Here is a 27,705-nt window from a genome sequence, read left to right on the forward strand (position 1 = left end):
AAGAGGTGGCAAGAATACACAGCAGAACTTTACCAAAAAGGCCTTAATGACCTGGATAACCACGATGGTGTGATCACTCAGATAGAGCCAGGTGTCCTGGATTGTGAAATCAAATAAGCCTTAGGGAGCATTACTACAAACAAAGCTGGTGGAGGTGATGGAATTCCAGTTGAACTATTTCAAATCCTAAAGGATGATGCTGTTAACATGCTGCACTTACTATGCCAGCAAATCTGGAAAACTCAGCAGTGGCCACAGGACTGGAAAAGGTCAGTTTTCATTCCAATCCCAAAGAAGGGCAATGGCAAAGAATGTTCAAATTGCCATACAATTTCACTCATTTCACATGCTAACAAGATTATGCTAAAAATCCTTCAAGCTAGGCTTCGGCAGTACACAAGCCAAGAGTTTCCAGATGTACAAACTGGATTTAGAAAAGTCAGAGGAACCAGAGATCAAATTTCCAACATCTACTGGATCATAGAAAAAGTGAGGGAATTCCAAGACAAAATCTACTTCTGCTTCATTGACTATGCCAAAGCATTTGACTGTGTGGATCACAACAAACTATGGAAAATTCTTAAAGAGATGGGAATATCAGACCACCTGACCTGCCTCCTGAGAAACCTGTATGCAGGACAAGAAGCAGCAGTTAGTACTGGACGTGGAACAATGGACTAGTTCTAAATTGGGAAAGGAGTGCATCAAGGCTGTATATTGTCACCCTGCTTATTTAACTTCTATGCAGAGTACATCATGCGAAATGCCATGCTGGATAAGTCACAAGCTGGAATCAAGACTGCCAGGAGAAATATAAACAACTTCAGGTATGTAGATGATACCACTTTAATGGCAGAAAGCGAAGAGAAATTAAAAAGCTTCTTGATGAAAGTGAAAGAGAAGAGTGAAAAATCTGGCTTAAAACTGAACATTCAAAAAACTAAGATCATGGCACCTAGTCCCATCATTCCATGCAAATAGATGGGGAAACAATGGATACAGTGACAGATTTTATTTCCTTGGGCTCCAAAATCACTCTGGATGGTGACTACAGCCATGAAATTAAAAGACACTTGTTCCTTGAACAAAAAGCTATGACACACCTAGACAGTGTATTAAAAACCAGAGACATCACTTTGCTGGCAAAGGTCCTATGTATAGTCAAAGCTGTGGGTTTTTCCAGTAGTACAGATGTGAGAGTTGGACCCTAAAGAAGGGGAGTGTGGAAGAATTGATGCTTTCAAACTGTGGTGTTGCAGAAGACTCTTGAGAGTCCCTTGGACTGCAAGGAGATCAAGCCAGTCTATCCTAAAGGAAATCAACCCTGAATATTCATTGGAAGGACTGATGCTGAAGCTGAAGCTCCAATTCTTTGACCACCTGATGCGAAGAACCAACTCATTGGAAAAGATACTGATGTTAGGAAAGATGGAGGGCTGGAGGAGAAGAGGATGAAAGAGGATTAGATGGTTGAATGGTATCATCAACTCAATGGACATGAGTCTGAGCAAATTCTGGGAGATACTGAAGGACAGGGAAGCCTGACGTGCTGCTGTCCATGCGGTGGCAAAATATCAGATGTGACTGACTGACTGAACAGCAACATAGCTTCTGGGGCCTTACTATAAACTGAAAACTCATAGTCTAAATGAGACAATTGAAAACTAATATATTAACAATAATACGTTTCCATCCATATTACCCAGTACTTTTGGGCATTTCTGTATTTAACGTATAGAATTATGTCTTTACACCTGGAAACTAGGTAAGTTGCACATTGTGTTTCATTTTATTTTGTGGCAGTTTTGATTTTGTAAATAGCATAAAGACTAGGCTCTTTGGCTATCCAGATTTCATCTCTTTCTTCCGTTAGCTGAATGCTCTAAAGCTGCAGTCAGCTCAGGGCAAAACATGCTATTCAAGGATGGATAGGTGTACGTAAAGTGATGGAAAGAGGAACCAGAAGAACTGTCATCATTGTGGTTTTCTTCTTCTTCCTGATCCTGTAGCTTTTTCTTGCCCAACTTGGAATTTATACACCCAGAAACTTCTTTCATTTCTTGGACAAAGATCATTTTGGAAGTAAAGATGCGTAATAGAAAGATAAGGCCTCCAGAGACACCACACAGGAAATACAGGCCCATTTTCTCAGGGATGCCTGTGAGGAAAACAATAAACAATAAACCCATACTCTATAATGGTGTCAAAATGAGAAATACTAAAACAAACAAAGAATAAATGCCAAATGACAAACCAGTTCTTTAGTGTCTTGGTGATTTTTATATCCCTGAATGCTGTGGATTGAATTGTGTACCCTCTCCCAACAACAACAACCTCACTCAACCTCAATATGATGGTATTTGGAGATGAGGCCTTTGGAAAAGAAGTTTACAAAAGGTCATGATGGTGGGGCCTTCATGATGGGGTTATTGCCCTTATAAGGAGAGACAGCATAAGGGTATCTCTTTCCTCCTCCCTCCCTTTCTTGTCTCTGTCTCTGTCTCTCTCTCTCCCGTTTATGGACATACAGTGAAAAAGCAGATGTCTACAATATAGGAAGAGAGTTTCCACCAGAAACCTCCTATGCTGGTACTTTAATCTGAATCTTCTTGTCCCCAGATCTGTGAGAAAATAAATTTTTGTTGTTTAAGCCAACTTGTCTATGTTGTTTTGTTTTGGAAGCCTGAGCAGACTAAGACATTGAATGAGAATTGGACTGGAATTTTGTGTTCGTTTAATCATTATAAATGTGAAGCCCAAGCATGTTTTAGTGGGTTTTTTTCTAACGTCTCAAGCAAAAAATAGTAGTTGTATATGCATTTTCCATTGTCAAACTTGAAAATACAGAGAATAAAATGTTACACTTCCTATTCCTACCTTCAAACTATGGGCTTATTTCACACCAGTTCTGTATTAAATGCAACATACTGCACCAGAGAAACACATCCAGTGAAAAAAATTCCCTTGAAAACTCTGTATTGGTTGAGATGACAAGCTAGTTATCATCATATAAAAACAATCTCTATCACCTTGTATTTAATGTTATGACATTTACTCTTTTAAAATAACAATGTTGCTTTAACTATCGCTATTTCTCCCCTTACTATCAATTCAGAAAGAAGAATTTATCTTTTTTATGACCTTTACCTATCACTAGTTGTCTTTTTGGGTGTTTAAAAATTATTTATTATGACAGGGGAAACTGCTAATGAGAGTTTACTTGGAAAAAAGCAGTTGACATTATGTACAATATTATCTCTTTTTCTTTTGTTTTTTTAAATGACTTTATTTTTTAGAGCAATGTTATGGGCACAATATTATGATTTTTTCATGAAATGACCAGATAGCCTCTCTTTCCCTCTGAGAGTTGGATTAAATTTTTTCTTTGTATGTTTTTATTATAAAGGTGAGATATATTATGAAAAAACCTTAGAAAATACAGAAAATGGAAAAAACCACCAACAATACCATCACTTAGGAATGCTATTAACTGTTTGATTTAGATCTTTCAAATATTTTTCTAAATTTCTTTTAATGGCATTATAGTCTATAGGACCTAAACTTGTTAAAACTCTAAGTAGATACTATCAAACTCCCTTTCAATGGTATACCAATAATACACACCACTGGCATTTTAACCAACATGGAGTATTGCACTTTCTATGTTACCACTTTAACAAGACACGTTATCACAATGTTTAATTATGTATGACTCTGATTTCCAGTAATGTTAAACATTTTGACAATTTTATTAGACATTTATGTTTCTCCTTTCTGTCAATTTTTTTATTACTATCTTTTGCTTAATTGAAAGAAGTGATTTTGTTATAGATTTCAAAGAGCTCTTATACATTGTTATTATTAGCTCTTTGTCAGGATTATTACAAACAGTTTTTGTAATTTGCCTCAACATTAATTGTAGCAATTTTTGATGTCCATAGGCTTAATTTTATTAATTTACTCAAATCTAGAACTCTTTTCCTTGTGGCTCCTGTTTTTGAATCATAATAATAATAATTAGAGATTTATTTCCCACCACAATATATTTCACTTCCATTGTGAATAGCCAAATGGATAAGTTCTTTTTCCTTTTGAAAATTTCTATTGCTCTTATGCCTCTAAAGGAAAAATTTTAGATTATCAACATCCATATTTTCCTTTATATTTTTATTATTTTTAACAGACTGAAGACTTTTAAAGTTTTTTAGAACAAGTTTTTAGTTTACAGAGTAATTGTCAGAAAGCAGAGACTTCCCATGTACCTCCCCTCACTACTCCCTCCACCCCATTCACACACAATTTCTCCTATTATTAACATTTTGCATTTGTGTAATTTGTGCAATGCATTTGGTACAATTGATGAATCAATGCTGATATATTATTATTAACTAAAGTCCATAGTTTATATTAGGATTCAGTCTTTCTGTTGTACAGTTCTGTGGATTTTGATACATGTAGATAGCTCAGTTGGTAAAGAGTCCACCTGCAGTGCAGGAGACCCCAGTTCGATTCCTGGGTTGGGAAGATCCCCTGGAGAAGGGATAGGCTACCCACTCCAGTATTCTTGGGCTTCTCTTGTGGCTCAGCTGGTAAAGAATCCGCCTGCAATGTGGGAGACTGGGGTTCAATCCCTGGGTTGGGAAGATTCCCTAGAGAAGGGAAAGGCTACCCACTCCAGTACTCTGGCCTGGAGAATTCCATGGACTGTATAGTTCATGGGGTCACAAAGAGTCAGACAACTGAGCGACTTTCACTTCACTTCACATAATGTTCTATGTTCACCATTATATATATATATATTAGTTTCACTTCTCTAAAACTGCCCTGTGCCCCACCTATTCATCTTTATCTCCACTCTCAAAAAAGAACAGAATCCATCTGACAGAAACTCCCTCATCTTCCTAAATCTGAATTAATCTATACCTACACCTATTTTATTATTCCTCTCTCAACTTGCTTTCTTTAGAGAACCTGTCCCTCTATTTCAACTGGTCTATCTTTAATTTCACTGATTCTTTCTTCTATCAGCTCAAATATAATTTTGAGCTCTCTAGTAAACTTTTCATTTTAGTTATATTTTTCAACTCCAGAATTTATATCAAGCTTAATTTTTATAGCTTCTCTTTATTGAAATTCTCTATTTGGTGAGACAGATGAATGGGTAAAGAAGATGTGATACACATATACGGTGGAATATTACTCAGCCATAGAAAGGAATGAAACTGGGTCATTTGTAGTGATGTGGATGAACCTAAAGTCTGTCATACAGAGTGAAGTAAGTCAGAAAGAGAAAAACAAATATTGTATATTAACTCATATACATGGACTCTAGAGAAATGGTACCAATAAACTTACTTGCAGGGCAGGAGTAGAGATGCACATGTAGAGAACAGACTTGTGGACATGGGGAGGGGAGAAGGAGAGGGTGGGACAAATTGAGAGAGTAGCATTGACATATATATAAGACAATATGTAAAATAGCTAGTGAGAAGCTGCTATATGACACAGGGAACCCAGCCTGGTCCTCTGTGATGACCTAGAGGGACGGGATGGAGGTGGAGTAGGAGGGAGATCCAAGAGGGAGAAGATTTATATAGTTGATTATACATATAGTTGATTCATGTTGTTGTACTGCAAAAATTAACACAGCATTGTAAAGCAATTATGTTCCAATTAAGAGAATAAAGATGAAAAAATGCCAGTCCCAAAAGTAGAAATCAATAGGATGGTTAAAGATACAACAGGAAAATGCAAACCATAAAATGTTGGTATAACTCTATTAGCATCAAGCACAATAGATATTAAGGTAATAAAACTTACTGAAGATTTAAATGGTCACAACATTCAAATGAAAAGGTCAATATGCCAGGATGATATAACATCGTAGGCAAGTGATAACATAGCTTCAACATCCATAATCAAAAATTTACAGGAGTAAAGAAGGAATGTGAAAATTCAGCACTATATTACCTCCTTTAAGAACTAATGGAGAAAGCAAGGTGGCTCAGATGATAAAGAATCCACCTACAATGCAGGAGACCCGGGTTAGATCCATGGGTCTGGAAGATCTCCTGGAAAAGAGAATGTCAACCCATTCTAGTATTCTTGCCTGGAGAATCCCATGGACAGAGGGGCCTGTTGTGCTACAGTCCATGCAGTCGCAAAGAGCCAGGCATGACTGCAGGACTAACATTTCACTTTTTTTTTTTTCCCAGTAAAAACAGTCATAAATGCAATGAAGATATGAAATATTGGTTTAACACAATTAACAATATTGATCTAATAGTCACAAACAGAAAACTTCACCCATTACTATAGAAAGGAAAATAGTCACCCATGTGCCACAAACCTCAAGAAATGAGGCTAAATGTATGTTTGTGAGAGTAATGTGTATAAGATGGAGCAGTCATACTTCTTTTCCTAATGACCATATAGAAAGTATGTCAACCCTATGGGAAATAGGTCTCAAGAGAGTGGCAACCTATTCTTTCTCACCAGTTTGTTGGCCTGCTTTGGCATATTGGCAAGGCAGTGTCACCTAGGACCATCTATAAGAGACCTGCTCAAAAAGTTATCCTTCTACACATACTTTCACCAAAAAGAGCAACAGTACTTAGCATAATTTGAAAACTGCATTGGACTGATAATATATCTACATTCTTAACTATTTTTGCATCAACAGATCTCTGGTGAATCCAATGTAAGTTACTAATGAGCACAAGATTTCTTTGGGGAGAGGTGATAAAATGTTCTAAAATGTGACCATGGTAATGGTTACACAACTCTCTGCATATACTAAAAAGCATTCATTGTATGCCTAATAGGATGAATTTTATGATATATAAACTATACCTTCAAAAGTCTGCAAAAAAAAAAAAGAGATAAAACTTGTTGAAGGAAGTTTGCCATTTGAGAATGAGTCAAAGATTAACGGAGTTTGGACTAATCACCTTAGACTCTGATATTATATATTAACTCTATAATTTAACTCTTTAATTTAAATATATATAGTTATGGTACAAAATCTGACTCTGTGAGACTGTATGTATGGAAGATGCTCTCCACCATTAGATGTTCTAAGCAAGCTTTCCAATAGACTTAGACAATAAAGCACCATTTCAAATACTAAATTCCATTTTTATGAGACTTTATTTTTCCACCTAAAACTGCCTAGTCTTAGTTTAGATTAAATTCCCATGATTGTGTGAGAATGAAAGAGATATTTTATAGGAAGGCAGTATGTAGATCAGATTAGACCCAAGTTTTTAAGAGGGGAAAGGATGAAGAAAGGAATATTTAGTATTAAATAAGACTATTTAGCTATTCTGTTTCTAATCATTCACCTGTAGGCATACTATGCAGAGTGTCTTCTGATACTTACCATATATATATAATCAGACAGTGTAAATGGGTCCAGTGAGCTATGGTCAATTTTTTGCAGCAGCTTTACAGGCACTGAAATGCAAAACATCAAAGAGTTGAAAATTGGCATGGGAATTCCAATTACTGTTCATACAACTGGGATGGTTAAAAAGTTGATATTTGGCATACTTTCATTTAAAGTAATATATTGTGAGAGACTAAATTAAAGTAGTGTTAATCTAAGTTTTAAAGTGACAGCCTTATCATACCTATTTATTTCCATGGAATAAATCCTGAGTATTGAATCAAGTAATGGTCTAGGCATTGTCACAGAACAGAGGAAGGAATAAATGAACTAAGGAGATTTCAAAGCACAGAAGCAAGGAGTGTACACTAAAGTACTAAGGATGCTTGAAATGGAATGTAGTGAAGACTTTGAATTAAAGCAATTTCAAAATAAGGATTTACCAAACACCAAAGAAGATGAAGCCATTGTTTTAATGTATGGAATGGCTCCTTCCTCTCAGTTTAGAAAAATGTTGGCATATTTTAAATCAAAAATAAAAAGATATCTGTAATCTCACATCCCCCTAGAACTATCTCTGAGTTTTCATCTTACTGTTCCTCATAACATTATAGACACAGCTGATTAATTCTTCCTTTCCATCAGTCTTCTCCCTTTTTGCTTTCACACCACATTCTTCTCATCTTCTTCATACTTCACCTCTTCTTAGTTCCCTTTGAATTAATCCTGGAATGTGGAATCAAGTGGGCCTTAGGAAGTATCACTACAAACAAAGCTAGTGGAGGTGATGGAATTCCAGTTGAGCTATTTCAATTCCTAAAAGATGATGCTGTTAAAGTGCTGCACTCAAAATGCCAGCAAATTTAGAAAATTCAGTAGTGGCCACAGGACTGGAAAAGTCAGTTTTCATTCCAATCCCAAAGAAGAGCAATGGCAAAGAATGTTCAAACTACCACACAGTTGCACTCATTTCTCATGCTAGCAAAGTAATATTCAAAATTCTCCAAGCCAGACTTCAACAGTATGTCAACCGTGAACTTCCAGATGTTCAAGCTGGATTTAGAAAAGGTAGAGGAACCAGAGATCAAATTGCCAATATCCATTGGATCATCAAAAAAGCAAGAGAATTCCAGAAAAACAGCTACTCTGCTTTATTGATTATGCCAAAGCCTTTGTGTGGATCACAACAAACTCTGGAAAATTCTTCAAGACATGGAAATAATAGGCCACCTTATCTGCCTCCTAAGAAATTTGTATGCAGGTCAAGAAGCAACAGTTAGAACCAGACATGGAACATCAGACTGGTTCCAAATTGGGAAAGGAGTACATCAAGGCTGTATATTGTCACCTTGCTTACCTAAACTTATATGCAGAGTACATCATGAGAAATACCAGACTCGATGAAGCACAATCTGGAACAAAGATTGCTGGGAGAAATTTCAATAACCTCAGATATTCAGATGACACCACCCTTATGACATAAAGCAAAGAACTAAAGAGCCTCTTGATGAAAGTGAAAGAGGAGAGTTTAAAAGCTGGCTTAAAACTCAACATTCAGAAAACTAAGATCATGGCATCTAGTCCCATCACTTCATGGCAAATAGATGGGAAAACAGTGGAAACAGTGACACATGTTATTTTGGGGGGCTCCAAAATCACTGCAGATGGTGACTGCAGCCATGAAATTCAAAGACGCTTGCTCCTTGGAAGAAAAGCTATGACCAACCTAGACAGCATATAAAAAAGCAGAGGCATTACTTTGCTGACAAAGGTCTGTCTAATCAGTGCTATGGTTTTTCTAGTAGTCATGTATGGATATGAGAGTTGGACCATAAAGAAGGCTGAGCACCAAAGAATCGATGTTTTTGAAATGTGGTGTTAGAGAAGACCCTTGAGAGTCCCTTGGACTGCAAGGAGATCCATCCAGTCAGTCCTAAAGGAAATCAGTCCTGAACATTCACTGGAAGGTCTGATGCCGAAGCTGAAACTCCAGTACTTTGGCCACCTGATGCGAAGAACTGACTCATTGGAAAAGACCCTGATGCTGGGAAAGATTGAAGGCAGGAGGAGAAGGAGAGGACAGAGGATGAGATGACTTGATGGCATCACTGACTCGATGGACATGAGTTTGAGCAAACTCCGGGAGTTGGTGATGGACAGGGAGGCCTGGAGTGTTGCAGTCCATGGGGTCGCAAAGAGTCAGACATGACTGAGCAACTGAACTGAACTGAGTCCCCTTTGAAATTTTCTTCTTCTCTGCAAGTCTCTTAAGTGCTAACATTCCTTTGGACTTTGTTCTAACCCCTCTTCAAACTATACACAGCAGTTATCCTGCTATGTCAACTTTTTGTTTGGAGATTTCTCCATTCTACAAATATTAGTAGGATAAGTATCATTAACCTTTTAGGAAGAATATAATCATATTTTAAATATAAATGACAACTATGCTGTTTTGGCTACTCAAAGCCTTAGCCCCTTTCTGCAGTGGGTTAATATGACTGCAGTATTAACCCACATTATAGGTTTTTGTAGGAAGAAAACTTTACCTCCTATCACAGGGGATGAAAATTCAAGTGCTGACTTTCCCAATCTCCCTTACAACTAGGGATTTGGAACATGATCTAAGCTCGCCCAGTCAGATGTGTCTGTGACACCTGGACTTGGAAGCTAATGACTTAAAAACTTTTCTCTCTTTAGTGGCAGCAGCTGTTTAATGGAAGAAGCATTTTTCTTAACAGAAAGTTCCAAAGTACAGTTTGGGGCATTTTTCTTAGATATATAGCTAAGCCAGGTTATACATCCCTCTCAGCAACTTCTATGAGATATCCACTGCCCTTTTAATAAACTACTTTTATGCTAAAACAGCTTAGATTGACCTCTACTGCAGGTATCTAACCATCCCAGCTGATACAGCTCCTAATACCTTCAGTACTGGCCCCATACTCAAATCAACACACACACACACATATATGTGTGTATATATATATGCTAACTTATCATTTTCTCCTGAATATCTCACAGGCATGGAATCAAAGTCACTTAATACCTGTATAATCTTGAACGTGTTACTTTTCCTTTCTGAATCTCTGTTTTCTTTTCTATAGAATGGAATAAAAGCAAGGGAGAAAGAGAAAGTTACATCAAACTAAACACAGAGTTCCAAAGTAGCAGGGAGAGACAAGAAGACCTTCTTCAATGAACGGTGCATAAAAGTAGAGGAAAACAACAGAAGGGGAAAGACTAGAGATCCCTTTAGGAAAATTGGAAATATCAAGGGAACATTTTGCCCAAAGATGGCCACAATAAAGGACAGAAATGGTAGAGACCTAGTAGATGCAGAAGAGATCAAGAGGAGATGGAAAGAATACATGGAAGAACTGTACAAAAGAGATTTTAATGAACTGGATAACTGTGATGGTGTGGTCAGTCACCCAGAACCAGACATTCTGGAGTGTGAAGTCAAGTGGGCCTTTGGAAGCACTGTTGTCAGTAAAGCTATTTGATGCGATAGAATTTCAGTAGAGCTATTCAAAACCCTAAAGGATGATGCTGTCAATGTGTTGCACTCAATATATCAGCAAATCTGGAAGACCCAGCAGTGGCCACAGAACTGAAAAAGTCAAGCTTCATCCCAATTCCCAAGAAGGGTAGTACCAAAGAATATGTTAACCATCAGACAACTGCACTCATCTCCCCTGCTAGTAAAGTGAAAGTGAAAGTTGCTCAGTCATGTCTGACTCTTTGCCACCCCATGGACTATACAGTCCATGAAATTCTCCAGGCCAGAATACTGGAGTGGGTAGCCTATCCCTTCTCCAAAAGATCTTCCTGACCCAGGAATCGAACCAAGGTCTCCTGCAATGCAGGTGGATTCTTTACCAATTGAGCTATCAGGGAAGCCCCCCATGCTAGTAAGGTCATGCTTAAAATCTTGCATGCTAGGCTTCAGCATTATGGGAACCAAGAATTTTCAGATGTCCAAGCTGGGTTTAGAAAAGGCAGAGGAACAAGAGATGAAATTGCCAACATTCATTGGATCATAGAGAGCTAGGGAATTCCAGAAAAACATCTACCTCTGTTTCATCGACTATGCTAAAGCCTTTGACTGTGTGGATCATAACTTACTGTGGAAAGCTCTTAAAGAGATGGGAACACCAGACCATCTTACCTGTCTACTGAGAAACCTGTATGAGTCAAGAAGCAACATTTAGAGTGAAAGAACCAGCTTAAAACTAAATATTACAAAAACTAAGATCATGGCATCAGGCCCCATTACTTCATGGCAAATAGAAAGGGAAAAGGTGGGCTTCCCAGGTGGCACTAGTGGTAAAGAATCTACCTGCCAATGAAGAAAACTGAAGAGATGCTGGCTCAATCCTCTTGGTTTGGAAAGATCTCCTGGAGAAGGAAATGGCAACCCACTCAAGTATTCTCACCTGGGAAATCCCATGGACAGAGGAACCTTGCAGGCTACAGTCCATGGGATCACAAGAGTCAGACATGACTGAGCATCTGAGCACACCATGGCATCTGGCCCCCTTACTTCATGACATATAGAAAGGGAGAAAGGTGGAAGTAACAACAAATTTCCTCTTCTTGGGCTCTAAAATCACTGCAAATGGTGACTGCAACCCTGAAATCAGAAGACGTTTGCTTCTTGGCAAGAAAGCTATGACAAACCTAGACAGCGTGTTGAAAAGCAGAGACATTACTCTGCTGACAAAGGTCTGTAAAGTCAAGGCTATGGTCTTCCCAGTGGTCACATAAGGGTTGCAAGAGCTGGACCATAAAGAAGGCAAAGTGCCAAAGAATTGATGCCTTTGAACTGTGGTGCTGGAGAAGACTCCGTAGAGTCCCTTGCACAGCAAGGAGATCAAACTAGTCAATCCTAAATGAAATCAACCCTGAATATTCTTGGGAAGTACTGATGCTGAAGCTGATGCTCCAGTATTTCAGTCATCTGATGCGAATAGACGACTCATCTGTTGAGGACAGAAGGAAAAAAGGATGTCCTAGGATGAGATGGCTGGATGGCATCACCAATGCAATGGACATGAACTTGGGCAAACTTCGGGAGATGGTGAGGGACAGGGAGGCCTGTTGTACTGCAGACCATGGGGGTCGCAAAGAGTCAGACATGACTGGGCAACTGAACAATAACAGCAACGCCTCACAGGATTATTGTAATGACCAAATGAGAAACATGGATATAAAAAAATTGAAAACTGAAAAGTGCTATAAAGATTTTAGCTATTATTGTAATTGTAGGATGAGAGTTATAATATTGTAGCTTTCCACAGTAATTTATTAATTGGTAGGGACACCCTCTTTTTATTACTACATATACAGGAAACTTGCAGCTGTTTCTTCACTCCTGGGAAACAAGGTTCACCAAAAGTAGCTGTATCTGCAAACAATGTACAGTTTTCTCTCTTTTGACACTGTCTCAAGACTCCTTGTAGAGCGTCAGGAGCTAAGCACTCTGTTGGTTATGATTCAAACAAACAAATGATTTGAGTTGGGGAAGAAAAAAAGAAGTAGAATGCATAGAAGAACCAGAATAGGTATTTCTGCAATGCAGGCTTGAGAGTTTTTTAAAATATGCAAAATACTTTAAGATCTCAAGGAAATAGAACTAAAAGGGTGGTCTTGCAGTCAAAATAGTCTATTCAGGATGCCTTCACTGGGGTGAATGAACCTGAATACTGTTATACTCTTTGTCATTTTATTTGAGATACAAACAATCACGGAAGGAACACCTATTACCTTGGCCTGACTTGGCTAGCATGCCCACTCCTTGGCTAGTGAAGAGCATTGTCCCTTTAGACTATAGTCAATGTTAATAATTTCCTAACAGGAAATTCAGGATGTTAGTAGGATGGGAAAATAGATCTTAGGTAAACACTACAAATGCACACTATTCTTGGATGGAAAGAGCAATCTTGATTTTCTTTTTTTTTTCCTATCACATCATACTGGCAGGCTTTAACAGCACACCAGGTCCAGAATTGTCTTTAACTTAGAAAGAAGCTGACGTCTTGTCTTATCTTCCCTAGAAAACCATACCATAAGATCTCCCAAGTTCTTGGCAGATATCAAATACTGCCGAATATTGGGTCTTCTTTCCTTTGAAATGCATGAAGGAGATTTGTCATTTTTGTACTTGGAAAAAAAATGCAATACAACTTTTGTTTGCCAAGAGTTATAAAGATTTAAAATTTTCTCCAAGTTCCTAACAGCTCAAATTCTTTTTACTGCTCTAAATATGTAGTTTACAATGTATTATTTTAGATTTTCAGTATCTATGAGTAGTTGGCAATTAAAGATATTAGTACAGCTTAGTGACTTTGAAAAATACAAATTTACAAATACTAAATTTCTTCTGTCTTTTATGGAAGAAGTAATTGAAGTGTAGATGAGGGAGCCAAGTTAGAGGTATCTTGTACTCTATCACTGGGCTCCCCTGGTGGCTTAGACGGTAAAGAATCCACCTGCAATGCAGGAGACTTGGGTTTGATCCTTGGGTTGGGAAGATCTCCTGGAGGGGGGCATGGCAACCCACTCCAGTATTCTTGCCTGGAGAATCCCCATGGACAGAGTAGCCTGGCAGGCTCTAGTCCATGGGATCGCAGAGAGTTGGACACGACTGAATGACTAAGCACAAGCATGCACTATCACTAGAGCAGAATTTCTCAACCTTGGAAGTATTTACTTTAAAGGTTGGATAGTTCTCAGTTGCAGGGGGCTGTCCTGTACATTGTATAATGTTTAACAGCATCCTTGACCTCTACCCACTAGACGTCAGGAACAACTGACCCCAGTTGTGATAACCAAACATGTTTCTAGACACAGTGTCTTTGTGGAAGAGGTTAAAATCACTGCTGATTGACAATCACTGGACAGAGGTTAAGCTAAATAATCCTGTGCATAATAATGTTTAATAAGAAAAAGGTTTATGATGATTTTCCCTGAACTATGCCAAGGTTTATGAGAATCAACAAAGGTTATTCAAAGCTTTTTTGATCTGAAGCATTCAAGAGGCATGTCTTCTACAGAACCATAAATATACCAGAAAGCAACACAATGCAGCAATAATCACAGAGCAACAGCACTGAAACTGAGATCAGTTTAGGCCAAAGACAGAAATTATGGCAGTGGAAATTGCACACAGACCCTATTTATTTGTACTAAAGTTACAGCTTACTTCAGCAATAATGTGATACAGTGTTGCATTATTAACTGAGAATATGTCAATGTAAGAGAGTTTTCCAATCAAATTCTTAAGGATGTTAATTTTTGTGGCACATACTCCCGGATAAACTGGAGTAGGCAGAGGCTACTGAGTTTGCACATTTTAAAGCTAAGCATTGTTTAGTTTTACACCTACGCTGTCTCTGGAAAACATATAAGGCATAGCCTTCAAAAGAAACATTTCTGTGGCTCTGCACTAGCTAATCATGATTATACTCTTGTTCATAAAATAGTTGCAACCAGTTGAGAATGTTCATATTATATACTCAGTGCTAGTATTTTAATACCATGGTGATCTGGAATATATTAATCAATTATTTAAAGTTCAGAGAATTTGGAAATTTCTACTGTAGATTTGTGTGTCTTCTATTTCCAACATACCTATGACAGGTCCGTTTTTATTCGTTACATCACATTCTTGTTTTCCTTCCATGAATTTGCCATAACTTGCAGAGAAAATTGTCAAGACAAATTTATTTCTGCATCGAAGCCTCAGTGTACCATTCTCACACACTGTCTTTATTCAGTAGTTCACTAGGAAACAAAGCTGATACTTTAGATTCCCTTTCAAACTCAACATTATATTCCAATATGTATATTTTTAAACTGTTTTAAAGCACTGATAGTTTAAACCTCCTTAAAATGAGGAAAAATATATAATAAAGTCATCTGAACTTGTAGAAATCAGCTGTCAGAAGAACTGCAATCCAAATTTTGGATTCCATGAAAAATTTTTAAATGAGAGGAGGGTTAAAGTGGAAGTAGCTCTTACTTTTGGGTAAATTTCAAATCTTGAGTTATAGAATAGAAATAGGCCTCTATCACCAAGAAGTATTTTGTGTTTCTGGGTTAATACAGCTTAAGATATTATACAGTGTTTTAAAATTGCTAAGCATGAAAACAAAGACACAACACTTAGAAATGAGCCCACAAACTATATAGGTCCCATCCTTTTTGGTAAATTGCCTCTTGATTTTAAACACCACTGTAAAACTTGCCTGATCTACATTTATAAGATACTATACGATACTTGTGGAGAAGGCCCTGGCACCCCACTCCAGTACTCTTGCCTGGAAATTCCCATGGATGGAGGAGCCTGGTAGGCTGCAGTCCATGGGGTCTCTAAGAGTTGGATACGACTGAACGACTTCACTTTCACTTTTCACTTTCATGCATTGGAGAAGGAAATGGCAACCCACTCCAGTGTTTTTGCCTGGAGAATCCCAGGGACGGTGGAGCCTGGTGGGCTGCCGTCTATGGGGTCACCGAGTCGGACACGACTGAAGCCACTTAGCAGCAGCAGCATATGATACTTGTATATCCCAGGACATGGATCTTGTCAAAACATTTGACTATTCACAGATATCTGACACCAGCGTTTGTCCTTGCACTCATCCTGGAGTTTCTTGTGAAGAAGGAAAAGAGAGAAATTACTGAATAGAAGTTCACATAAATGTGTTATCATTTCCACTAATGAATTTTACAAAATTTTAAAAAGTTTAATTCTTTAACTTACCAATAAAATGTTTATTTTACCCCTGACACATAGATGTTCTATTTATTGAACTTTGAGAAGAGAATATATATACAGTGATGGATTAGACATAAAAAGTAAGGCCTTGAATTACAGTTCTGTTACTTACTTGCTATTGAGAGAGTCAGTTCCTAGGCAGGTTGATAGGGAGTCTAGGGGTCCCCAAGGAGAGAGGGGTCTGGAATTCTCAAGGAGGAAGAAAGGACAAACTTTTTTTTCTTTCTCTACATTCCTTAGGATTATATAAAAATAATGTATCCTGCCTAAGGACAGTCTTTGGATTCAACCTTCTGTTATCTTAAAATGTTAATTATGGGAGTAGACCTGGTCTTTACAAGGATGTATCTTGCCTGAGGACAGTGTTATCTTAAAATGTAAATTATGAGAGTAGGTCTGATGAGGTCTTTACAACCTCCAGACATTCTTTGGATTATATAACTTCATTGTTAACACTAGCAAGCAGGTACTCTTTCTGCCCCCTTCTGATGCCTATGTCAGAAGCTTTTTCTATCTCCTTTATACTTTAATAAAACTTTATCACACAAGCTCTGAGCAATCAAGCCTCATCTCTGGCCCCGGATTGAATTCTTCTCCTCTGGGGGCCAAGAATCCCGGTGTATTCGCGTGATTCAACAACAACCTTTCATCCTGGGGGCTCCTCCGGGATCCTTCAGGACAAGGTAAGGATTCTTGAAGCTTTAGTTCTTTGTTCTCTTAGCGAACACGTTTTCTGCTGTGCTTTACTAACTCTACCGTGTGCTTGTGTGAATGAATGACATGCCCTGCGTGAAGCAAGTAATGAGCCCTGCTCTGCGGTTCCACGGTGATCTCATAGGGCTTATGGCAGAAACCTGTCGGGGCATTATACCGACCTGCCAATGCCAAGAGGCACCCAATGTCTGCTTCAGGAACCGACCAGAAATGGGCAAAGCATGTGGACCGAACTCTGCTTTCTCGGTCAAACTTTTCGGTCTCTTTGACCATTTCATAACTCCTTGGGAATTAGAAGTACTAACCTAATCTATTGGATCATAGACTTTCAAGGGACTTGTGATCTATACTGTTATTGTACTGTGGCTTAGGTCCCAAACTTGGATTGGTATTCAAGAAAGCGCCTAGCCTCGCTAGGAATCGAAAGTTAGGAAGCTAGATGGAGCTCTAGCTCCAAGAACATCTCTGAGGTTAAAGGTTACTCAGATTGGGACTGCAATGGGTTTTTTTCTTTGGTAACACCGGCTCTTAGTAGATCAGAGGAGGCTGTTATACTGGTGTGGTGATGCTTGGAAAGAACATCTCAGTTTTATGTTCGTGTCGGTCTTATTATAGTCAAGAAATACTCAGGGTCGTGCACAGGCACTCAGGTGACAATTGTTTCCCACAGCGGTCTTAGCTTGGGAGGCATTCCGGAAGGTTACTCTGATTCACCCTGGGTGACATCAGAGGCAAGCAAGGTTAAAGGTGAAGAGCTGGACGTCAAGTAGGGATGCTATCAAGTCTACCCCTGGAACATCCCCACCCCATCTCCGTGGTAGAACCGGGAGGGACACAGACTGTGCCTGTGTCGGTAAGGGACAGACTAAGTCTGACCAGGAAGGAAAAGCTTTTGGTGTAATGTCTGTCTACACCCCCATCTAGAGCACGGAGGGACGCCTCCGGTAGAAAAAATGGCGCTGGTCACTTTTTTTCTCTCTTACAGATGGGAGCTAACAATTCCAGCCTCACTCCTTTGAACTGTATCCTGAAAAACTGGGATAGATTTGATCCCCAGGGCTTAAAGAAGACACACCTGGTCTTCCTATGTGATACTGCATGGCCACGGTATCCATTGGAGGACGGCGAACGGTGGCCAGTTGGAGGGTCTCTTAAGTATAATACTGTTCTACAATTAGACCGGTTCTGTAAGGAACAAGGGATATGGGTAGAAGTAGCATATGTGTTGCCCTTTTTCTCTCTGCAAAACATGCCAGACTTATGTCCTAAGGGTATAGATTTGGGCGTGAAACCTTCAGCTCCCTCCTGTCCTCTTACTTTGCCCCCATACTGGGGACTCCAAACTGGGATTCAAACTGCCCACATGGAGGTCCAAACAACTCCTGTCTCAGGATGACTTCAGACTACTCTGGTTTCAGTAGAAACTCAGACCATCGAAATAAGAGATGAAATGGAGGACAGGAGACAAAGAGAAGAGGAAAAACAGGTTTCTCCAATCTATCCCTGGGATCATATGCACAGAGCAGCCAAAGAGACTGAGGAACAGCCACACAAGCTGTTGCCTCTTTATGAAACACCCACCAGGAGAAATAATCAGTCTGTGAGAGTTAATCAGCCTTTCTCTTATCAAGAAATACAAAGAATCAAGGAGGATCTGGGAGACTATTTAGAGGACCCAGAAAAATATATTAGAGCTTTTAAAGGTGTTACTCTGCTTTATAACCTCACTTGGAAGGATGTGATGTGTATCTTGGGACAAACGCTGACTCCCGAGTCAAAGACTCAGAGTTTTGGGAAAAGCGGTTGCTTATGGAGATGAATGGCTTGGTAATGGATCAGTAGGGAAGAGGGAGAACGAGATAGCGGCCCTCCCCACTGGGAATCAGGCGGTCCCAACTATAGAACCAGACTGGGACTACAACACAGCTAAAGGAAGATGGGATCAGAGTCATTTTGTTAGATGTATTCTTGAAGGACTTAGGCAGGCGCGTTCTAAGCCTTTAAACTATGGCAAATTGGCAGACATAGAACAGGAGGAGAAGGAAGCTCCTGGTAAATTCCTAGATAGACTGAGAGAAGGCCTTCGCAGATTCACTGAGATTGATCCCAAAAGTGAAGAGGGGAAAGTGATCTTAAAGGATAGATTTCTCACTCAGTTGGCTCCAGATATCCGCCATAAGCTATTAAAACAGGCATATGGACCGAATCAGTCTTTAGATACTCTGTTACAACTGGCTCAGACAGTATTATGGTAGGGAATATGAGGAAAAGAAAGAAAGGCAAAAAAAGACAAAGGAAAAGGCGGAAGCCTTCACCATGGCTATGAAAAACGTTCTTAAACAGCCTGAGAAAAATGCCCAGAGGGACCCAGGTGAAAAGGGATGGGCTTGCTGTTACTGTGGAAAGGAGGGGCACCTCAAGCGGGATTGCCCTCAGGCATCTAAGCCACCCCCCCCCCCCGGCTCCATGTCTGGTCTGCAAAGGACCACACTGGAAGAGAGACTGCCCCCAGAGGCGTAGGTCTCCTGGGTCAGACTCTCAAGACAATCAGGACTGAAGGTGCCCAGGGGTCTCCACACAGGCTCCCATCCTAATTACACCTGAGGAACCCTGGGTATTAATAACTGTGGGGGGCCAATCGGTCGATTTCCTTTTAGATACTGGGGCAACTTATTCTGTGCTTACTGAAGCCCCTGGCCCATTTTCTTCCCGATCCGTTTCCGTAATGGGACTGTCTGGACGAGCCAAAAGGTATTATTTCAGTTATTCTTTATCTTGCAACTGGGATTCTGTGCTGTTTTCACACGAGTTTCTGATCGTGCCAGAATCTCCCTCACCCCTTTTGGGAAGGGATATACTGAGCAAGGTCCATGCCTCTGTTTTCATGAATATGGAGCCCTTCCTTTCTCTCCCTTTAGTTGAACAAAATGTAAATCCTAGAGTATGGGCTGATGGAAAATCTGTGGGTCAAACACGAAATGCTACTCCTGTAGTTGTTAAGCTCAAAGACCCACACGTATTTCCACATAAGAAGCAGTATCCACTGAAACCTGAAGTTAAGGAAGGGTTAAAACCCATCATCGAAAATTTAAAGGAGCAGGGACTATTCCCTGTAACAGTCCTTGCAACACTCCTATTTTGGGTATAAAGAAATCGAATGGTAAATGGAGACTAGTTCAAGATTTACAAATAATAAATGAGGCTGTAGTTCCTTTACACCCCGTGGTGCCTAATCCTTATACTCTATTGTCTGAAATTCCTGAACGGGCCAAATATTTCTCAGTAATTGATTTAAAGGATGCCTTCTATACAGTGCTTTTGGTGGAAGAAAGTCAATTTCTATTTGCCTTTGAAGACCCTACACAGCCAGCTTCTCAGTTAACCTGGACAGTTTTGCCCCAGGGATTTCGTGACAGTCCTCACTTATTTGGACAAAGTTTGTCACGGGATCTACAAAACTTTAATAGCTCTGAAGCAGTGGTGTTACAATATGTAGATGATATTTTGCTCTGTGCTGAGACAGAGGAAGCTTGTTCGCCAGCCTCAGAAGATTTCTTAAACTTTCTGGCAGACTGTGGTTACCAGGCATCAAGAGAAAAGGCTCAGCTTTGTCAACAATCGGTTAGATATCTGGGCCTAATCATATCAGAAGGGACTAGGGCCATAGGCCCTGAGAGAATTAAACCTATACTAAATCACCCCCTACTTATGACTTTAAGACAATTGAGAGGATTTTTGTTGGATTCCGGGTTGGGAACTTGCCGGGCCTTTATATAAACTTATAGCTGAAACTCAGCAGGCCCAAACCGACAAACTGGTTTGGTCTCCAGAAACTCAAAAGGCTTTTAAGGTTCTTCAGACTGCTCTCCTGCAAGCTTCAGCTCTGAGCTTGCCCACAAGGTCAGAATTTAATTTGTTTGTCACTGAAAGAAAAGGTGTGGCATTGGGAGTTTTGACACAACCCCGAGGGCCTCACCAGCAACCTATTGCTTATCTAAACAGAGAATTAGATGTAGTTTCACATGGGTGGCCCCACTGCCTAAGAGTAATTGGGGCAGCGGCTTTATTAGCACCTGAAGCTTTAAAAATAATTAATGGATGAAACCTTAGTGTACTGACTTCTCATGATGTGAGTGGAATCTTAAATTCTAAGGTTAATATTTGGATGACAGACAGTAGGCTTCTTAAGAATCAGTCATTGTTGTTAGAAGGACCAGTAATTAAGCTTAAAGTTTGTGGAAATTTAAATCCTGCCACTTTCCTTCCTGAGAAGGAAAATGAAACACCTGGTCACGATTGTTCTCAGTTCCTAACTTTAAACTATGCAGCTTGGGAGGATCTAAAGGATACCCCATTAGACAATCCTGACATGGAAATATTTACAGATGGCAGTTCTTTCGTTCAGGATGGAAAGCGTAAAGCAGGTTACACCATGGTCACTGCTGAACAGGTTTTGGAAGCAAAATCTCTCCCCCAGGAAACCAGTGCTCAGTTAGTGGAGCTTGTGGCCCTGACCCGAGCTCTAGAGTTAAGCAAAGGGCAGCGGGTAAATATCTACACAGATTCTAAGTGTGCTTATTTGACTTTACATGCTCATGTTGCAATATGGAAAGAAACACAGTTTAAAACAGCAACAGGAGAACCTATTAAGCATTTCAGAGAGATCGAGAGACTTTTAACTGCTATATATTGTCCTAAAGAAGTAGCTGTTATGCACTGCAAAGGACACAGCAGGGATGGGAGTAAAATAGCCGAAGGTAATCATCTGGCTGACTGTCAAGCCAAAAAAGCGGCACTTTACAAAACCCCTTCACTACAGACGCCTTTGATCTGGACAGGTCCTGTGGAACCGGAAAAACCCCAATATACTGAGGAAGAATTAGAAAGATATGAGAAACGAGGAGCAAAGATTACTGATAAAGGATGGTTACAGTCTGAGGATGGACGATTAATAATTCCTGAAAATGCTCAGTGGAAAATTCTTAAGGGTTTACATCAGAGTTTTCATTTGGGTGCTGAGAGTACTTACCAAATGATTCCTCGTTTGTTTGAAGGTAAAAATGTAATGAAAACTTTAAAGAATATTATCAAAAGGTGTGAGATTTGTCAAAAAAATAACCCAAAGACTGAAAAGCTAGCAAAATCTGGATTACAACGAAGTGGGAAGTATCCTGGAGAGGATTGGGAAATTGATTTTACTCATATGCCAAAAACTAACGGATATTCTTGCTTACAAGTTTGGGTAGATACCTTTACTGGGTGGATTGAGGTTTTTCCGTGTCATAGTGAACAGGCTAAGGCGGTTATAAAGATTTTAATCCATAAATTATCCCCAGGTTTGGGCTGCCACGGAGCCTTCAGGGTGACAATGGCTCCGCGTTTAAAGCTGCTGTAACTCAGGGGGTGTCTAAAGCTCTAGGAATAGAATATCACTTACACTGTTCCTGAAGACCCCAATCCTCCGGAAAAGTTGAAAAAGCTAATGACATTATCAAAAGACATCTGTGCAAATTAACTCAAGAGACACAGGACAGTTAAAGTCCTACCCATAGCTTTAATGAGGGCTCGAACTACCCCCCAAAAGGAGGGACTGTCCCCCTTTGAATGTATTTATGGAAGGCCTTTCTTACGCACAGACATTGTTATAGACCCTGAAGCCTTGGAATTAACTAATTATGTAACTCAGCTCTCAGCTTTTCAACAGGCATTAACAGAACTCCGGGAGACGACTCCTGACCCAGCCTCTGAGACAAGCAAGCCTCTATTTGAGCCAGGAACCGAGGTCCTCATAAAAACACTGGGATCTGGGGGCCCATCCCTCGAGCCTCTCTGGGAAGGTCCTTACCAGGTTATTCTTTCTTCTCCCACAGCTGTCAAAGTGCCAGGAATTGATTCGTGGGTACATCATACTCGAGTTAAGAGGTGGCACCCTGACCAAAATTAAGTGACTTCGTTTTATGTCTTTACTTTCTATGCTCTGACTTTGTACCTTTTAGATGGACCTGATAACCTATGTGAGCTTACTTCTGCTGACTCCAAATATCCTGAGTCTGCCGTTGGATCCTCAAGACAATGTCTTCCTGTCCTGGGCTCACTCCTATGCTGCATTCCACAATCGGTCTAACTGCTGGGCCTGAGGAGCGCTCCCCTCTTCATCAGTGGCTTCCCGTGGTGGACATCCCCACTTCAAGGAAAAGACTTTCTCCAAGTCTGTGAATACCTTCAACAACAATCACATGCAATGCCTCTTCTTCATCTGATGACATCTACCAACCCTAAAATGGACTGGTGCAACACTTCGTACTCTAACTATGGACATAATGTGACTTTTAATTTTGATTATACATTGTCTCGGTTCAATGACTATTTTGCTACATATAAGGTAAATAGGTCTAGATCTAATGGTTTTTTACCTGACGTTTATCAAATATGGGATGAGGTTACATGGCTAACTCCTGAAAAAGGACGTTTAATATCTATTGCCTCTATATGCTGGGAACAAACAGAGCCGTCCCCAAAAGTTAGCCAACAACTTAATTACAATGATTGGAAACAATTGGGATTTTTGTCTCAGGAAACATGCAATGTAATCATTCCCATGTTTTCCAATCCCAGTTCAGGTTCTCCCTTTGTCTGGCCAGGCACTGATTGGGACTGGATATCTCAGTCGTGCTGGCTTGCTCCAAACCTACTTATTGGATATGTGGCTCTTACCTATGGGCATGGCTTCCCCCTGGTTGGATAGGGAGATGCACCCTGGGTCTAGCCTTTACTCACGGCTTTATATTTTCAGAGCTTCCAGAAAAGCCTGCTAATTTACCCCACCTTAAAACTCAGTGGGCAAGGTCTGTATTTTATTGGTATGATTATTTGGCCGCAGCGTTTGTTCCCTCTTTGGGAACTACAGATGTTATGTTACGAGTGGATGCTTTGACTAATTTTACTCAACAGGCATTACAAGATTCTCAAAAGGCTATTTCAGCTCTTAATGCTGAACAAGCACAAATTAGAAAGGTGGTTTTACAAAACAGATTGGCTCTAGATATTCTGACAGCTGCACAAGGAGGAACTTGTGCCATTATTCATACCCAATGCTGTACATATATACCTGATATGAGCACGAATGTTACTCATTTTACTAACCACATAAACAAGATGATTAGGGCCATGGATACTCCTGAAGCCTCAATTGCCTCACTTTGGGAGACGTTAACTAGTTCCCCCACGGTGGACAACTATCTTAATTACAATAATTCTGCTTGTTTTGTTCTTGCTGTTTGCTCCCTGCATCTGTAATTGTATAACTGGGTTTGTTTCTAGCCGCATGAAAGCTTTTAAGTTACAAATGGTTGCTCAAACTCCTGCTACTGCTGTAGCTTCCTCCAGCTACTATTTGGGGCCCCTGGATCAGATATCCTCAATATGAGGATTAGGAGAATATGTTGCCTCACCAATTTAGGGACAACGCCCCTTGTCAGCTCGGAAGTGGTTATGGAACAAGAACGACGCCCCTTTTCCCTAGGCAACATAATTCTCCTAAAAGAAAAGGGGGGAATGAAAGAGTCAGTTCCTAGGCAGGTTGATAGGGAGTCTAGGGGTCCCCAAGGAGAGAGGGGTCTGGAATTCTCAAGGAGGAAGAAAGGACAAACTTTTTCTTTCTCTACATTCCTTAGGATTATATAACAATAATGTATCCTGCCTAAGGACAGTCTTTGGATTCAACCTTCTGTTATCTTAAAATGTTAATTATGGGAGTAGACCTGGTCTTTACAAGGATGCATCTTGCCTGAGGACAGTGTTATCTTAAAATGTAAATTATGGGAGTAGGTCTGATGAGGTCTTTACAACCTCCAGACATTCTTTGGATTATATAACCTCATTGTTAACACTAGCAAGTGGGTACTCTTTCTGCCCCCTTCTGATGCCTATGTCAGAAGCTTTTTCTATCTCCTTTATACTTTAATAAAACTTTATCACACAAGCTCTGAGCGATCAAGCCTCGTCTCTGGCCCCGGATTGAATTCTTCTCCTCCAGGGGCTAAGAATCCTGGTGTATTCACGTGATTCAACAACAACCTTTCACTATGTGACTACCAGCAAATTGCCTCTGCAAAATTATATTTGCCTGTATGTTAAATGGAGATACTAATTCCTGGCACAAGTTAAGCAAAGAGCTATTTTCAAATCTAATTTCTACATAAATGAAAGCTTTTAATATATGACAAATTGAATACTCTCTGATTCTGGAAATAGAAAAAGCAGGTAGCCAAGCAATTAATGTGGTTAGTTACAATGGGAAGGAGAGAAGAAGCTCTTAAAAGTGAAGGGGGGGGGGGGGAGAGAGCCTGGTATCATGAGAGCCAAAGGAACTGCGTGTTTAAAGAAAGGTAGAATGGTAGACTGTCAGATGACATCAATAAGTCACATTAGATAAAGACATAAAGGGGTCCACTGGTGAAGATCAGTGGTGATCTCAGTGGAGCTAGTGGTGGCAGGAATAAGACTGAGTTGCTACCAAGAAAATAAAGATGGAAAGTGTATTCTTTTAAGATTAATGATGGGTCAATCAGGAAGCTGCCCGTACATTAATCTCTTGTTGCTGTTGTTTTTAGTTGCTAAGTCATGTCCAACTCTTTATGAGCCCACAGACTGTAGCCTGCCAGGCTCCTCTGTCCATGGAATTCTCCAGGCAAGAATACTGGAGTGAGTTGCCATTTCCTCCTCCAGGGGATCTTCCCCAACCCAGAGATTGAACCCAAGTCTCTTGCATTGGCAGGCAGATTCTTTACCCTAAGCCATCTGGGAAGCCAATATCAGTCTCTAGGGAAAACTAGAATGTTCTCAATTGATTCCAGGTATATTTTAGTTTGTATTAGATCATGAGCTCCTATGAAGCTTCTCAAATGATGGAGCCCTTAATCCAGCACACATCTAGGTCACCAATGACCTCTATTACTGAATAGCTGTATAACATTGGGAGAATCACTTTGCTTATCTGATTCTCAGTTTCCTCATCTATAAAATGATATTTAAAAGTAGTACCTACTTCACGAGGTTATGTGTACTAAAGGAAAGAATTCACGTATTGTGCCAAGCAATATGCCTGGCACATAGTAAGTACTCAAGGAATGTTGGGTGTTACTATATAAGAAGGGAAGGGAAATGGCCAAGTTAAGAATATGTAACTGAAATCAAAGCTCTTCTAATCTAAATGGTGTAGTCAAGCTATGCATGATTAATTTCTTTTCCATTTTACTCATATTTCCATGGTAATTACATATTGAATCTATTCTTTCCTCAAATAAAATTAGATATGTTTGCTTTTGAATGCAGAGTTACCTGGACCCTTGCTTTCTGAGAAGTTGGGTCTTATCTGTCTAGCTGTGACTGACACACAGGTGGCATTTTCACTGGTCTTACCAATTAGAGTTGGACAAAAGTTTTCATCAGGGACTTTATGACCATAAAAAGCAGAAAGGATGCTGATAGATGTCTTTTGTGGGCAAGTGAGTCGCAATTTCTCTCCTTCACATGCATGCGCTGTATGGTTCTTCAAGACTTTCTTAAGATAGCTGAAAGAATGTTAGAGACAAACAATGGAGCAAACACTGTATTATTCCCAAAGGATTTTGTGTAGGGTGTGGCTAGCCCTCCACATAGTTACTGCATATCTTTAACAGAATCCCAGCAATTGGTCATCTAGCATCTGCTTAAGCACTTTTAGGAATAGAAGATTTGAAATATGGCTGTTGGATAGTTGTATTAAAATTTCTTCTCATGTTAACTGAAACCCTGACCACCATGCTGTAACTTCTATTTAATGATCGTACTTCTATCACATGGAGTTATATAGAATTGGTCTGAGGACTCTTTCCCATGATGCTTCATTAGATGTTTAAGGACAGTGACTTTCTTAGACTTTCTTGAATCACAAACCAAATTTCCTCAACTTTTCTTCCTTCTAAATGGTCTTCAAATTTCTCACCATATTTGGAAATCTCATATGAATCCCATCTAGTTTGTCAATAAACTTCTTAAGGTTCTGGAAAAAATATGTGATGAGTCTGAATAAATAAAGCACAATGTAGTTTCTGGCAGCTACTGTTTTTTTCTATTTTGAAACCCAGGATATTATTCCATGATCTCATGTCTTATGAAACTGTATCAGACACTTTTAATAAAATACACAATATTTATTTCTCCTTTATTTACTAACAGAAGCCCTATTATTTTGTGTGTGAGTGGCAGTAATTTCCCCAGTCTCAAGTAAGATATTTACATTTCTTTGAATCATCTTCAACTTCCTTTATCATTGTTTTATACTTCTCAGTGTAAAGGTCATCATCTCCTTGGTTATATTTATTCCTAAGTATTTTATTGATATTTTATGTGATTTTTAAAATAGTTTTTTTTTTTTTTTTTGCTTTTTATTTCTGATATTTCATTACTTAGTGTAAAGAAATGCAAGAGATTTCTGTACATTAATCTTGTATCCTGCTACCTTGGTAAATTCATTTATTAGTTCTAACAGCTTTTAAATGGAGACTTTAGGGTTCTTTATATAGAATATCATGTCGTCTGCAAAGAGTGACAGTTTTACTTCCTCCTTTCCAATTTGGATACCTTTAATATTTTTTCTTGTCTGATTGCTATGGCTAGGCCTTCCAATACTATGTTGAATAGCAGTAGTGAGAGTGGACATCCTTATCTTCTTCCTGAATTTAGCAGGAAAGGCTTTCAACTTTTCACTATTGGGTATTATTTGGGTTTGTCATAAATGGCTTTCGTTATGTTGAGATATTTTCCCTCTATACCCAGCTTG

The 27,705-nt window shown here is 39.5% G+C and overlaps 1 long non-coding RNA gene across 1 annotated transcript; it reads right to left on the minus strand.

Moving 5' to 3' along the window:
- Positions 1 to 1,694: 1,694 nt before the first annotated feature.
- LOC139181322 (uncharacterized) lies at positions 1,695 to 26,455 on the minus strand. The gene is made up of 3 exons (XR_011565320.1): positions 26,304 to 26,455; positions 7,382 to 7,455; positions 1,695 to 2,158 (listed from the first exon to the last, which is right to left on the minus strand). It is a non-coding gene; the product is annotated as an uncharacterized lncRNA (long non-coding RNA).
- Between the last annotated feature and the right edge of the window lie 1,250 nt (positions 26,456 to 27,705).

Source organism: Bos indicus, chromosome X (assembly GCF_029378745.1).
Source record: "Bos indicus isolate NIAB-ARS_2022 breed Sahiwal x Tharparkar chromosome X, NIAB-ARS_B.indTharparkar_mat_pri_1.0, whole genome shotgun sequence".
Lineage (NCBI taxonomy): Eukaryota > Metazoa > Chordata > Mammalia > Artiodactyla > Bovidae > Bos > Bos indicus.